This window comes from Astatotilapia calliptera, chromosome 15, assembly GCF_964374335.1.
Source record: "Astatotilapia calliptera chromosome 15, fAstCal68.1, whole genome shotgun sequence".
In the NCBI taxonomy this organism is placed as follows: domain Eukaryota; kingdom Metazoa; phylum Chordata; class Actinopteri; order Cichliformes; family Cichlidae; genus Astatotilapia; species Astatotilapia calliptera.
Genome location: NC_137436.1, coordinates 24,551,743 through 24,563,799, shown reverse-complemented (window position 1 = coordinate 24,563,799; position 12,057 = coordinate 24,551,743). Strand labels below are relative to the sequence as shown.

The 12,057-nt window shown below is 40.2% G+C and overlaps 1 long non-coding RNA gene across 1 annotated transcript in view; it reads left to right on the top strand.

Annotated features, from left to right (window-relative positions):
* The window catches only part of LOC145420528 (uncharacterized), a 29,773-nt gene extending 17,891 nt beyond the window's left edge, over positions 1-11,882 (top strand). The window contains exon 4 of the long non-coding RNA XR_013901853.1: positions 11,652-11,882. This is a non-coding gene — a long non-coding RNA (uncharacterized LOC145420528). The remainder of the gene's footprint in view (positions 1-11,651) is intronic.
* The last annotated feature ends 175 nt before the right edge of the window (positions 11,883-12,057 follow it).

Here is a 12,057-nt window from a genome sequence, read left to right as displayed (position 1 = left end):
TATGAAGAGCATTTTAACATAATTCCCCCTTCTAGTGTCCAAGTGAGTGAGTGATGTGTGGAGGAGATGAGAGATGGCATCGTCTGTGGAACGATTTGGACGGTAAGCGAACTGTAGTGGGTCCAGTGTGTCTGGTAGTGAAGAAATGATGAAGTCTCTGACCAGGCGTTCAAAGCATTTCATCACTACTGAGGTGAGGGCTACAGGGCGATAGTCATTGAGAGAAGCAGGGTGGGGTTTCTTCGGGACAGGAACAATGATGGACTCTTTGAAGCATGTGGGGATCACCCACTGAGATAAAGAGATGTTGAATATCTCAGTGAACACAGGAGCTAGCTGGTATGCGCAGTCTCTGAGGATACGACCTGGGATGCCGTCTGGTCCTGCTGCTTTCCTGGTGTTCACTCTCTTGAAGGCTCTCCTTACTTCATGCTCGGAGATGACGAGCACGTTTCCGGTGCTCGCAGTATTTTCCTGTCTGCAGCCGTTAGCGCCGCTAGCACTAGCATTGTTGGAGTCCTTAGCTACAGCCTCGAAGCGAGCATAGAAAGTGTTCAGCTCGTCTGCCAGAGTCACGGCCGCGTTCGTCATACCGGTTGTTGGTGCTTTATAGTCCGTTATTGTCCTTAGTCCCCGCCACAGGCTCCTAGAGTCACTCTGTTGGAGTTGTGACTCTAGTTTCCTCCCGTAGCGCTGCTTCACCTCTTTCACCGCCCTCTGCACGTTATATGATGTGGCTTTGTACGGGTCCATGTCCCCCGTCGTGAGTCCCATGTTGTAGGCAGCGGTGCGGGATCTCAGAGCGTCGCGGATGGTTTTATCCACCCACGGCTTCTGGTTGGGAAACGTTGTGATAGTCTTTGTCTCCATGGTATCATCCGCTAGTTTCCCGATGAATCCCACAACCGTATCCGTAAACACGTTGACATCATCATCGGAGCTGTTTCTGAACATGCCCCAGTCTGCGTCATCGAGTGCGTCCTGTAACGCGGCCACCGATTGATCCGTCCAGCGCGCGACCTTCCTCTGAACCGAAACTTCCTGTTTCGGCCTTTGTTTGTATTTTGGCATGAGGAAGATGGCGGCGTGATCAGATTTGCCAAACGGAGGGCGGAATTGTGCCTTCCCGAGGTAGATAAAAAGGACGACACATGATGGACAGTAGTTCCAGATTTGGTGTGCAGGAGCGTGTGAGAGGAACAACGTTCGCACTGTTGCACCAGTTGTTGTTCACCATTAAACACACGCCGCCTCCCCTTGACTTCCCCGGGTCTTTTCACGTGTGTTATGAATAGATCTTCTTTTTTTTTTCGGTACCGGTACTAGTTTTATTTTGTTGTATTTATCCGCGACACCTTAAAGGCCGGTCCGTGAAAATATTGTCCGGCATAAACCAGTCCGTGGCGCAAAAAAGGTTGGGGACCGTTGCTTTAGACCATTGGAATGCAATTCCAAACTAAATGGTTTTAAAATGACTTTTAAAAAAATTTTAATTATTAAATTATGTTTTCAGTCTTACAAAATGCTTTAAGAGCAGTTTCCAACACCATATTGGTAAAATGTGTGAGTCTGGATTCACTAAAAGAACAAAATTAACTGGTGTTGATTGAAATCTCGCAAATGTGCAAGTTTCACATTTCCAGGAATACGGTCCACTTTTCATCCAAACAGGATGGAGCGGTGTTTTGGTTAGGGTTTATTTTAAGTAGTAAATTAATCAACCTTTTGGTTTTATTTGTAGCTGCATGATGGTGACTGACTCAAAGTAAACGCTGCATGTGTCAGCACTATGACTCACTGATGTCTTTTTAATAGGTTTTGGATGACAGTGAAGCTTTTAAGATATCGGCCTACACGCACACTTAAAATCCATCCAGAGTGTCCTTTTAATGCATGAGACAATATTAATGCCACAACAGAAGACAATGAACTAGTTCATATCATCTCCAACAATATATTCAAAATATTCTTGATCTGATCATTTCCTTGACTTTTTCTATCATGCTGATCGTAATATTTTACAGTGCAAGATGTTCTTTGTTTGACCTATAGCCCAAAACCTAAAGATGTTCAGATTATCATGAAAAGTGTCACTCTGACGTTTACAAAGGATTGAATTCATATTCATTTAATGAAGTGATGCTTAAAGAGGTCCAAAAGATGTCCAAGTTGGCCTCCAGGCTAAAATGTTTTTAAACTGTTTAAAAAATTAGAGTCCACGTCTACTGTACATCACACCTTGTGTTCATCCTTGTGTTTATTCACATGACCCTAAGAGGCAGCACATTGGTGCCTCACAGCAGATGGTCACCGGGTTTGAATATATTAGTATTTTAGTATTTATTTATTTATTGTCATTGTCAAGAACAATGAAATTGCGTTTGGGGCTTCCATACAACCCAAAAAAAAGAAGAAAATAATAAATACCCCTTAAAACCCAAGTGTACATATTTAACCCAGTGTGACTCCAATGCAATAAGACAATCCTTAGCAATAATGTTCGTAGAAATTCAGACAAAGACCTGAGAAACATGACAAAATACAACAATGCAACCCATTCAATATTATTGTACTGTGAGATATGATATCAGATATGATAGTTATCTATTTAAGAAAGAGGGGGGGGGGGGGGCAGGAGGGGGAAGAGAATAAAGATATGATGCACCAATGCAGACCAGTTCATTGCTATTAAGAAGTTGGATATGGTTATTGTCCGTGAGAAGGGGGCAGAGAGTTCAGGAGCCTCACAGCCTGTGGATACAGGCTGTTGGCCAGTCTGGATGTTCTGGCCTGTATAGACCTGTACCTTCTCCCTGAGGGCAGCAGATGGAAAAGGTGGCGCGCAGGGTGATGTTGGTCCCGCAGGATACTGTGCACCCTCCTCAGACAGCGAGTGGGGAAGATATTACTGATCTCTGGCAGACTTGTTCCAATAATTCTGCCAGCTTCTTTCACCACCCGCTGGAGTGCTTGCTGATCGGCCTTGGTGCAGCTGGGGAACCACACTAGAAATCCATACGTCAGAACGCTGCTGATGGCACAGTTGTAGAAGTTCAACATCAGAGATCTGGGAATGTGTGCGCTCCGCAGTCTCCTCAGGTAGTAGAGGCGCTGTTGGGCCTTCCGTACAACTGAGGCGATATGGTTGCCCCATGACAATCGCCGCAGGGGTTTTGAAAAGGTTTTTACTTTTTCACGAAACGTCGACATTGTTGTTGCTGGGTGGACTGTGTGGCTTTACTGAACCAAATATTCAACTGATTAACAAAAGTAATATCTGCTGAACAAATAAGATCAGGAGATGGTTTTTCCTTTTTTAATACATTTTTTAAATTAGATTGAATTCATGAAAAGGTAGGATCTCTTTGCTATGACAACCAGCAGAGTTGTTTCAGAGACCCTGAATATGCTATCAGATGTGGAAGACGTGGGTGTTTTCCCATAAATACAAATGTAAATACTGAGCCGACGTTTGTTAATTTCTTCTGGAGATCATTTGACTTTTCTTTGGAGCTGCAGCTGCTGATTTGACTCATTTGGTGAAAGTTCATTAATCACTATCATTCGACGAAACGCACAACGCCAGCAGACGTTTTCTTTGGGCTCCGTTTCAGGCAGTTTTATTTCACTGATAAATTAACGTATTTTAGCAGCCACAACTCCTCAGTAAATAACACAGGTGCGCATTAAGTGTGGAAAACTGCATAATCCCTCCAGAGGCGCTACAGCTGATCAGATTGCTGAAAGGATAACGTGGCCTGCTTGGAAAAATTACACCAAAATGGCTCTTAACCTGCTTGACATTAACTTTATTTTTAGCAGTGAAGACTTTGTGTCTCGGGAAGGTAAGCGATAAATCGCACGGGCTGCCTTTCTGGATTGTGTTGTGTTTTCCACGTAACACTTTTCACACGACGCAAACTGCATCTAGGTGCAAGTAGTTAATTTTTACAAACGTATAAAGCCTAAAGTTCATGTCTGATCAGCGTGTTTACAACCTTTTAGGACCTTGAGTAAATTAAACGCTCTTCAGCCTTGTTTGTTTTAAGGTAAAACACCTTCGACTCACACTTGCTTTGGAAGCTTTTCCAGACACGGGCTTTAACCACCAAAAGTAATTCCTTGTTTCCAAGCCATTTATGGTTAAACTAACAGGCAGACCAGCTAACAAGATCTTGTTTTTCTATATTCATCCTGAGGGTTTCTGCAGGTTTATTACAGAATTACTAGACGTACGCTACAAACGCATTTTATTAGACCACCACCAAACTACAGTTTATACAACAGTTTATCTAAATTTATGTTTCTGTAACTGTTAATCCTCCGGTATGTATGGAAGCCTGTTTCCACCACTAAAAAACAAAACAAAAAAACAAGTATCCATAACTCGAAATTTGGAGAAATATAACTCAAAATTTCAAGTTAGCTCTGCCAATCAGTAATCTATGTGAATGAGGTCACTTTCTTGTTACCCGGAAGTAGAGCTGGGCGATAGAACGATAACGATATGTATCGCGATATAACTTTTACTCGATAGAGAAATTAAGCTATCGCGATAGACTTCGCCGCTCTTGTCCTCTTAAAAAAAAAAAAAAAAAAGGTCAGCCGATCCAAATTCAGTAGCGCAGAGCCGAACCAATCACAGCCGCAGCGTCACGTCGCGTGACTTGTTACGTACAGCACAAGTGCCAAGCCGCACGTGTGTTTGTTTGGGAAGCAGCCAGCGCGTAATGGAGGAAATGAGTGTGCCGACTAGAAAAATCAACCGAGCGTGACCGAAGAGCAAACAGATGATGGTTCCAATGCCGGAGAGATTGTCGAACGGAAGAGCCATAGAAGTTCCGTAGTGTGAAGGTATTTCGGCTATTTCAAGTCTGACAAAAAACAGAGTAGCGTGCACTGTAAATTGTGCCGAAAGCAAGTCTGGAAATACAATAAACTGGTGCATGCGTCACACTGTGCGCCACGTTATTGTTTCGGTGAAATGAATTTCTACAATACTGTTAATTCTACTCTCTGCAGTGTTTACATGCTCACATATACACAAAGTTACTGTCCCTCCACACTTACGACTCGGTTCTGCTTCTATGCCCCAGCTTTGTTTACTTTTTCCCACCGAGGCTTCTAGACTTCTGATTGGCCAACATTTCTGCACGGTTAGGAATCTAGCGCCACCTGCTGCTTTGGCATGTTCATAGCAGCGTTTTCCTTCATTTCTGCCTTTACGTGTGGACGGGATTATTTTTTAAAACGAGAACGGAAAATCTCCGTTTTCAAAAATACCCGTGTACGTGTGGACGTAGCCTCAGTCTCTGACTGGAAGCGCTAATACGTCATTCGGCTTTTGTCAGACTAAAGTAACTGTTAAAACTGTTTGAAAAGCTCAGCTATACAACAAGGAGAGATTGAGAATTTCCTTTTAGTTCTCAGTTTATTTGATATTGACAAAAGTTAGTCAGTTTTGTCTGTTCTTCTGTAAAACAAACTAAGATTTATTTTTAGAATTAATACTTTATTTCTAAGTGGAATTGACAATTTAGTCTGTTTCATTTGTTCTATTTTGAAACTTAAACGCTTTAGCGGCTGCCTTTTGTGTAGTTTGCAATATTTGCCTTTATTTATCTGAAAAAGTCTCATGTTCCTTAAGTACATCTACCCTGTTGAACTTATTATGGGAAATAAATATTTAAAAACAAGCTGCTGATAATTTCACATTTTACTTGTGAGCAACGGCACATTTAAATCTTACAAATATAGTTATTTGGCTTATATCGTGATAGATATCGTTATCGCCTGAAATGGAAAAAAACATATCGTGATATGAAAAAATCTCATATCGCCCAGCTCTACCCGGAAGCATATGACACAGAGTAACGCGCACTCAAAACCGGATCGCAACACATTGGCGCTTTCGCGAGTATGTTTGCTGATAGTAACGCCATGTGATTCAGGTAATAACACAAGGATTTCATCATTTTTGAAGCCACGCTGAAAATACTCAGCAATCTGCGCATTCATGACTGGATGTAATACCGGTAGCTTAGCTGTAGCATTTGTACCTGAGGGCTTCAGCTTCTGGGTAACAAGGAAATGATGTCATTCACGTAGATTACTGATTGGCAGCGGTAACTCGAAATTTCAAGTTAATAAGACAAAATTGTGAGAAAATCCTATGGATCCTTTTTTTTTTCTTTAGTGGCGGAAACAGGCTTCCATAGGTATGCACAAACCTTTTAATCAAAGTGATGTTTTTAATGTAAACTGTACTGGCCTCGTAGAACCACTTTCTACTATCCAGGAGTTAAACACCTCCACACAAAAGTCACTGACGCCAGAGTGGGTTTAGACTTTGCTTTATATGGCAGGTGTGAAACTGTAACAACAAAATACAGTATATATGAGTGACAAATTAAATAATTACTTGAGGAGCTGCGTGACCAAGTGCTAATGCTAACACCAAACAACTGTCTACGAACCATAAATTAAAACAGCATCTAATTAACTGCTATTAATCAACATAAAAGTGCCAAACAATAATGCATACTCACAGGGAATGCCTTTTTATCAGCCTTTCACAGCATAAATCACAGCATAGATCACATTCAGTCGATTGTCTGATTCTTTCTTACACTTCCCCCGTCTGCACACAGACCATGCCTTTCTCTTAAAGGGCCAGTGCACTAACCAAACAAATCAAACATGTACAAATTTGACAACAGTCAGAACATAAACACATAAATTGTTTTGTCCATGAATTTTCAAATGTGCTGCTTTGCAAATGCATAACTGCAATTTGGCATGTAATCAATATGTTTTGCAATCACAAACAGAAAAATTGGTCTTAGTCGTTGAACACTATGTTGATTAATTTTATGGCTTCTCAGAAATACAAAATGCCGGCTCAAATTTGGGTCTTTTAATATGGGAATTTTATCATTTTTAGTTGTCCACAAGTTTTTGATAGATTTCTAAAATATCTTTTTTATTTTTTATGACACATGGTGTAATAATACATTTGAATCTAAGTAGTTGTTTTTTTTATGTACAAAGCTGGCCTGACTGACATTGTAAATGTATAAAGAACTTTGTAATTCGATTTTAACTATATAGCACCAGCTCAAAACAACAACTGCCTCGAGGCACTTTATATTTCTTTGTACATGTAAGTGCTCATCTAAATGCAGCCAAGAACCAGGCAAATTTACTTTAATCTTCAGTTCAGCTGATGTGCTTCCAGTTATGGTCAGTGATTTTTCAGGATAAATGACTTGTAGCTTTATAAGAATATGGTTAACAATGATTAAACTTTCTAAACTGCAGTTTTAATTCTCTGTGATGGGACTAAAATCCTGCCCCAATGAGTTTCCTAGTAGAAGGGGGGAAAGAGACAATTTAAGAGATTTTAAAGACCTTTGGCAGGGCTGTAGGATTATTGCCTAAATGTTTATCATGATTATTTTGATGAGTTGTCATAATTATTCCTTGACTTTTAGTTTACCTCCTGAAATCACCTCACAAACTGAAGTATAATTCATGGATGAAGGACAAGGAAAATAAACAACTTAGTGACTGCTGCATTAACGTTTCCATACAACAGATTATGATCCACTTTGGGGAACAAGGGCCTCGCCTTCTGGTGTGGAAAACATTTGAATTTTGTTGCAGTGTGGTGGTGCAACACTAATCTGGGAAACTGCAGGCCGTGCTACAGAGGAAACAACTGTGATTGGCTGATGTAGGCACGTAGTCGGCAGTGATTTAGGGAGTGCTTGACTTCTTTTTGCATTTTCAATATCGTTATATCAGAATCATTAATTGTGTTAAAAAGTCCCACGCAAGAGGCAATCCGCGCTAACTCGCTAATGGAGATTTGCCGCCTTAATACGGCTGTGATATTAACGTCATTTTAACGAGATTAATGCTGACAGCACTAATATTAACTCAATCCGGTTGTTCAGTGATGACGCGACGAATCCTACTTCCGGGTCTAAAGTAGTCTGCGTTTAATATGGCTTTTGTGTTGTTAACATGTTTAATGTTATGTATTTTCTTCTATTTGATCTCAAAAAGCTCCTAAAACAGTCAGTGATCCCTGTTGACCTCCCTCGGCTTTTATTACCACTAATCATTTATTTAAGCTCAGTCTTTAAAACCTTAGGATGTAACTACAGCCCAGCCTATGCAGCAGTATATGAATGACTAACCTCGTATTGTGGATGGATTATCTCAGTTGTTCTCCTGGCTGAAGTTTGGTCCTTTTACAGCATCCTGCCATGCGATTACATTTGTTCCTGACCACCGAGAACACTCACGTTAACTTTTATCGAGTGGAAAAAAAAGTTAGCTTGTTTATATTATGCTAACATAGCTGTGTCGCTAGCGGTCACCTAGCACATCATTATATACCAGCTAGCCCAACTTAAGTAACCCTACAAACGTCACTGCTGTTTAGTTTTCTGTCTTCATTTATGCTGGAAGTGATAACAGAGCTGTACGTTTTAATTTGTTTCCAAAACCCCGCAGTCAGGACATGCTATATTGTATTTAGATAGAAGCTAGCGAGCTAACTCCCTGCTAACTTCTAACTCCGTTAAATGTCATAAATTCCGTTTTCACTCAATTCTTACACCTGGTAGAGCAGAACGCTGATCATTTTATTAAAGATGAAAGACTTTAGACAGTTTTTCAACTCTCAGTAATGCCATAGTGATCGTTTGATATATGGACCTGCAGCGGAGTTTAGACCCAGACACGGCTAGTGACGTCAGACTGAACAACCGGATAGGCCCACTTTAAGGTTTCCTCAAGTTCATTGAATACTTGTACTTACATCAACCTGATGATTTGAAACTACAGCCATTGTCAATCTGAAGATGGAACAAGAGATTTGACAGAAAATAAAGAAAAGCAGAAAAGGTCTAATTAAAAGAAGTGATCTGTACCAAAATGCCAGAATTTGTTTTGTTACTGATGCTGAGGAGGTTCTCTCAGCTAAACTGAGGCAGAGGTACTGTTTAAATTCCCTTTGCATACTTTACTGATAATCAGAGATGACCAGGTGGAATTTTCAAAAGTGAAGCACTGCAAACACAGAAACCCACCAAAAGAGCAGAAAAGTCAGAGAAAGCTGAGGAGGAAGCAAGAGCACCAGGAATCCATAAGGAACAAGTACGGACCTGGAACTGATCTGTTATCTCGGTCTTCGTATAATAAGACATGTTAAACAGCTCTCAGGTGTCGTGTTCTGCTGTTAGAAGAAAACTACATGCACCATAGTGAGGTTTCCCTGATCTGTGAAGTCGGTAAGTCGTGCAAATTGAGACATTTCCAGGGAAAGAGTGATGATGGCGATAGCTCGGCTTGTGAAATGCGTTTGTTCTCTTTGATGAGTTTTCACAATATTCCAGCGGCGGTGACGACATCTGGCAGTAAAGCAAGAGTCGGCATGTGTCCGAGCTGCTGCCACATCAGAGACCTCAGAGAAATGGAGTACCACCTCCTCTCACTCCGTGAAGAACAGAACCATCAGTCTACTGTTAAACAAAAGGCTTTGTGAATTTTATTAGACACTTTTGAACACCTGCTGACATTAGCAGCCATATCTAAAGTCCACTTTAGGTAGGGCTCTGTGTTTGTTTTTCTTACCTTCAAGTTTTTCAAGTTTATCTTTTCAAACTGAGCTATGAAACAGCAGAGATCTGTTTAAACATGGAGACTCTTTCGTATCAAACTGTTCTTGACCAGGAGACTTTCAGAGTATTTCTCCACAGTCAGCAAGAAATCATTTATAGTTGTGCTCAAAAGTTTTAATATTCATCATGAGCATTTTTATCATTGTAATTTAGGGCTTTAAAGTGTTTACTTAAGCTTTTATTTTTCCAGCCTGGAATACTTGTACAGCATAATGATTTTGTTATACTTCCTTTTTCAATCTCATTACCATATAAAGAGGTAGATGTGAACCATACCCCAACACTGAACAGGTCACTGGTGACCTGATGGAGACTGAAAGATTTCTTGCAGACTGTAGAGAGTTTGTCAGATAAAATCTGAATAAAACATTAATTTACCCTGAGGTTTCCTTGGAAAATTAGCAGTGACTCCTGTCTCTCTGGTAATGCCACGTTCCACTTACACATCATTACTTTACATCATTGCCTTGAACTAACCCTGTGATTTATGGGTAAGTCGCTAATTAGTTGCTAAGGATTTTTCCTTGGAAAAATGACGTTTTCTAGATGCAGATGTGTGCCATTTGTTATAAATATAAGTTTGTTTTTTTTCAATCTGTCAAAATATTACAAATCACAAACAACTGTAAAATTTTGCAAACAGTTCAGTGTTTCTAGCAGAGATGTTGTTTTGCCTGGAACGTCTCCTGTCATGTCCCCTGCTATCAAAAACATGTTTGATGTTAAAAAGAAATTCCTGGGGTAAAAAAACAGCCCAGCTCAGTCTAGTCCAAAAATTAAAAAAACAACAAGAGGGACGTCTTTTATTAGGTTGCACAGATGCCTATCAGTGCCTATACAGTTCAGCAGTTCTCTTCATCTGGATGTAGTGTTTTCCCCTTGATTCAATTTATATATGACCCAATCACAACAACGGTTTTCTCAAAGCATTTTATATTATATGGTAAATGTAAATGAAGTCTTGGATTTGTGTTAGTTTCAGTTCTGCGGTTTTCCCCTCAGAGTTGAAGCCCTCATCCAGTTTATTTCCTGTCTGATTCTCTGGGTGTTTACTCCCCTCATTTCTTGCCCTCGTTAGAGCCTGATTTCTACCTGTTCCTTGTTAAACCTCCCTCCCCGGTGTGCATTTAATCGGTATCTTTTTACTCAGCCTATGGCCATTGTCATCCCTCATTTTCTCTTGCTGACCCACTTTTAATAGAGTCATCCTTTTTTCTAACTTTTACTACCCAAAGAAAAAAGAAACAAACCTGGAAATAAATGCCATTCTGGGGTCTTGGTCTTTGTTATTTTGCCAATTAAGCAGTCTTTCTTTGGAATTTGAGCAGACAAAATCCTTTGAAGCGTGATTGATGAAGAGTGCCAACCTAGAAAACCTAGCACTGTGTAATTGATAGTGGAAGTACTGTAGAACAAAGCAGCAGTGTGGAAGACTGTGTTCTTGTTAGTGCTGACACTAGCAAGGTACGAGTTTTCCCAGAGGCTGAGCACGGTCTTTGTTCTTAAACGTGCTGTGAGCGCACAGCACTCAGATCATTTATTAGCATCACAGCCTCTCCAGTGTATTCGTTTAGATAACAGACAACAGGTTATGTTCAAGGTTTCAATTTAAAGACGACTGGAAACGCCTCATTTCACCAATTCTTTTATTTATAGCATATTTTAAGTGCACTATAAAACATATACCCCCACCCCCCTGGCACAGAATTTACACTCTGATAAACTGTACCTTACAAACAGGTACAGTTACAGCAGTACACACTGTGTCACAGGAATGTCCTTCTATTCATTTGATGATGCAGACATGCATGAATGATTCTAATTTGCTGCCAGGTCTCTCTGACGGTACTGAAACTTCAGCTTTTGGAATACAGAACATATATTAAGAATATCTACAGTGATTTTCACGTTTCTGTGATTAGGTTGTGGGACTGATTTTTTTTTTTTTTTTTTTTGCAGACTATCCCCTAGGAAATAAACACCAGCACAGAAAGCACACAGCCATAAATATGTCTGTTTTATACTCTGTGATAACTAGATTAATGATTTAATGCAGATTTCTTATTTTCAGTATTATATTTCACTGAAAATTTGACTTTCCTACTGATTGTTTTTAGTAATTGTTTCATAGTCAGTGGAGCTTAACTTTTCTGAAACTAAGATTTAAAAAAAATAAAAATCTCAACAGTTTCTCGTGGCTTTCTGGTTTTTACTTTCCTGCTTTGTTCTTTTTCCACCTTCATTAGTTCACCTGCTCCTGATTAAACTTCCTTCCCTGGCATGTATTTAGTTGGTGTCCGTTCCTTCAGTCCTTCTCAGCACTGTTGTTATCAGCCCTGCTGGCTCTCTGAGGTCCTCTGAGTAA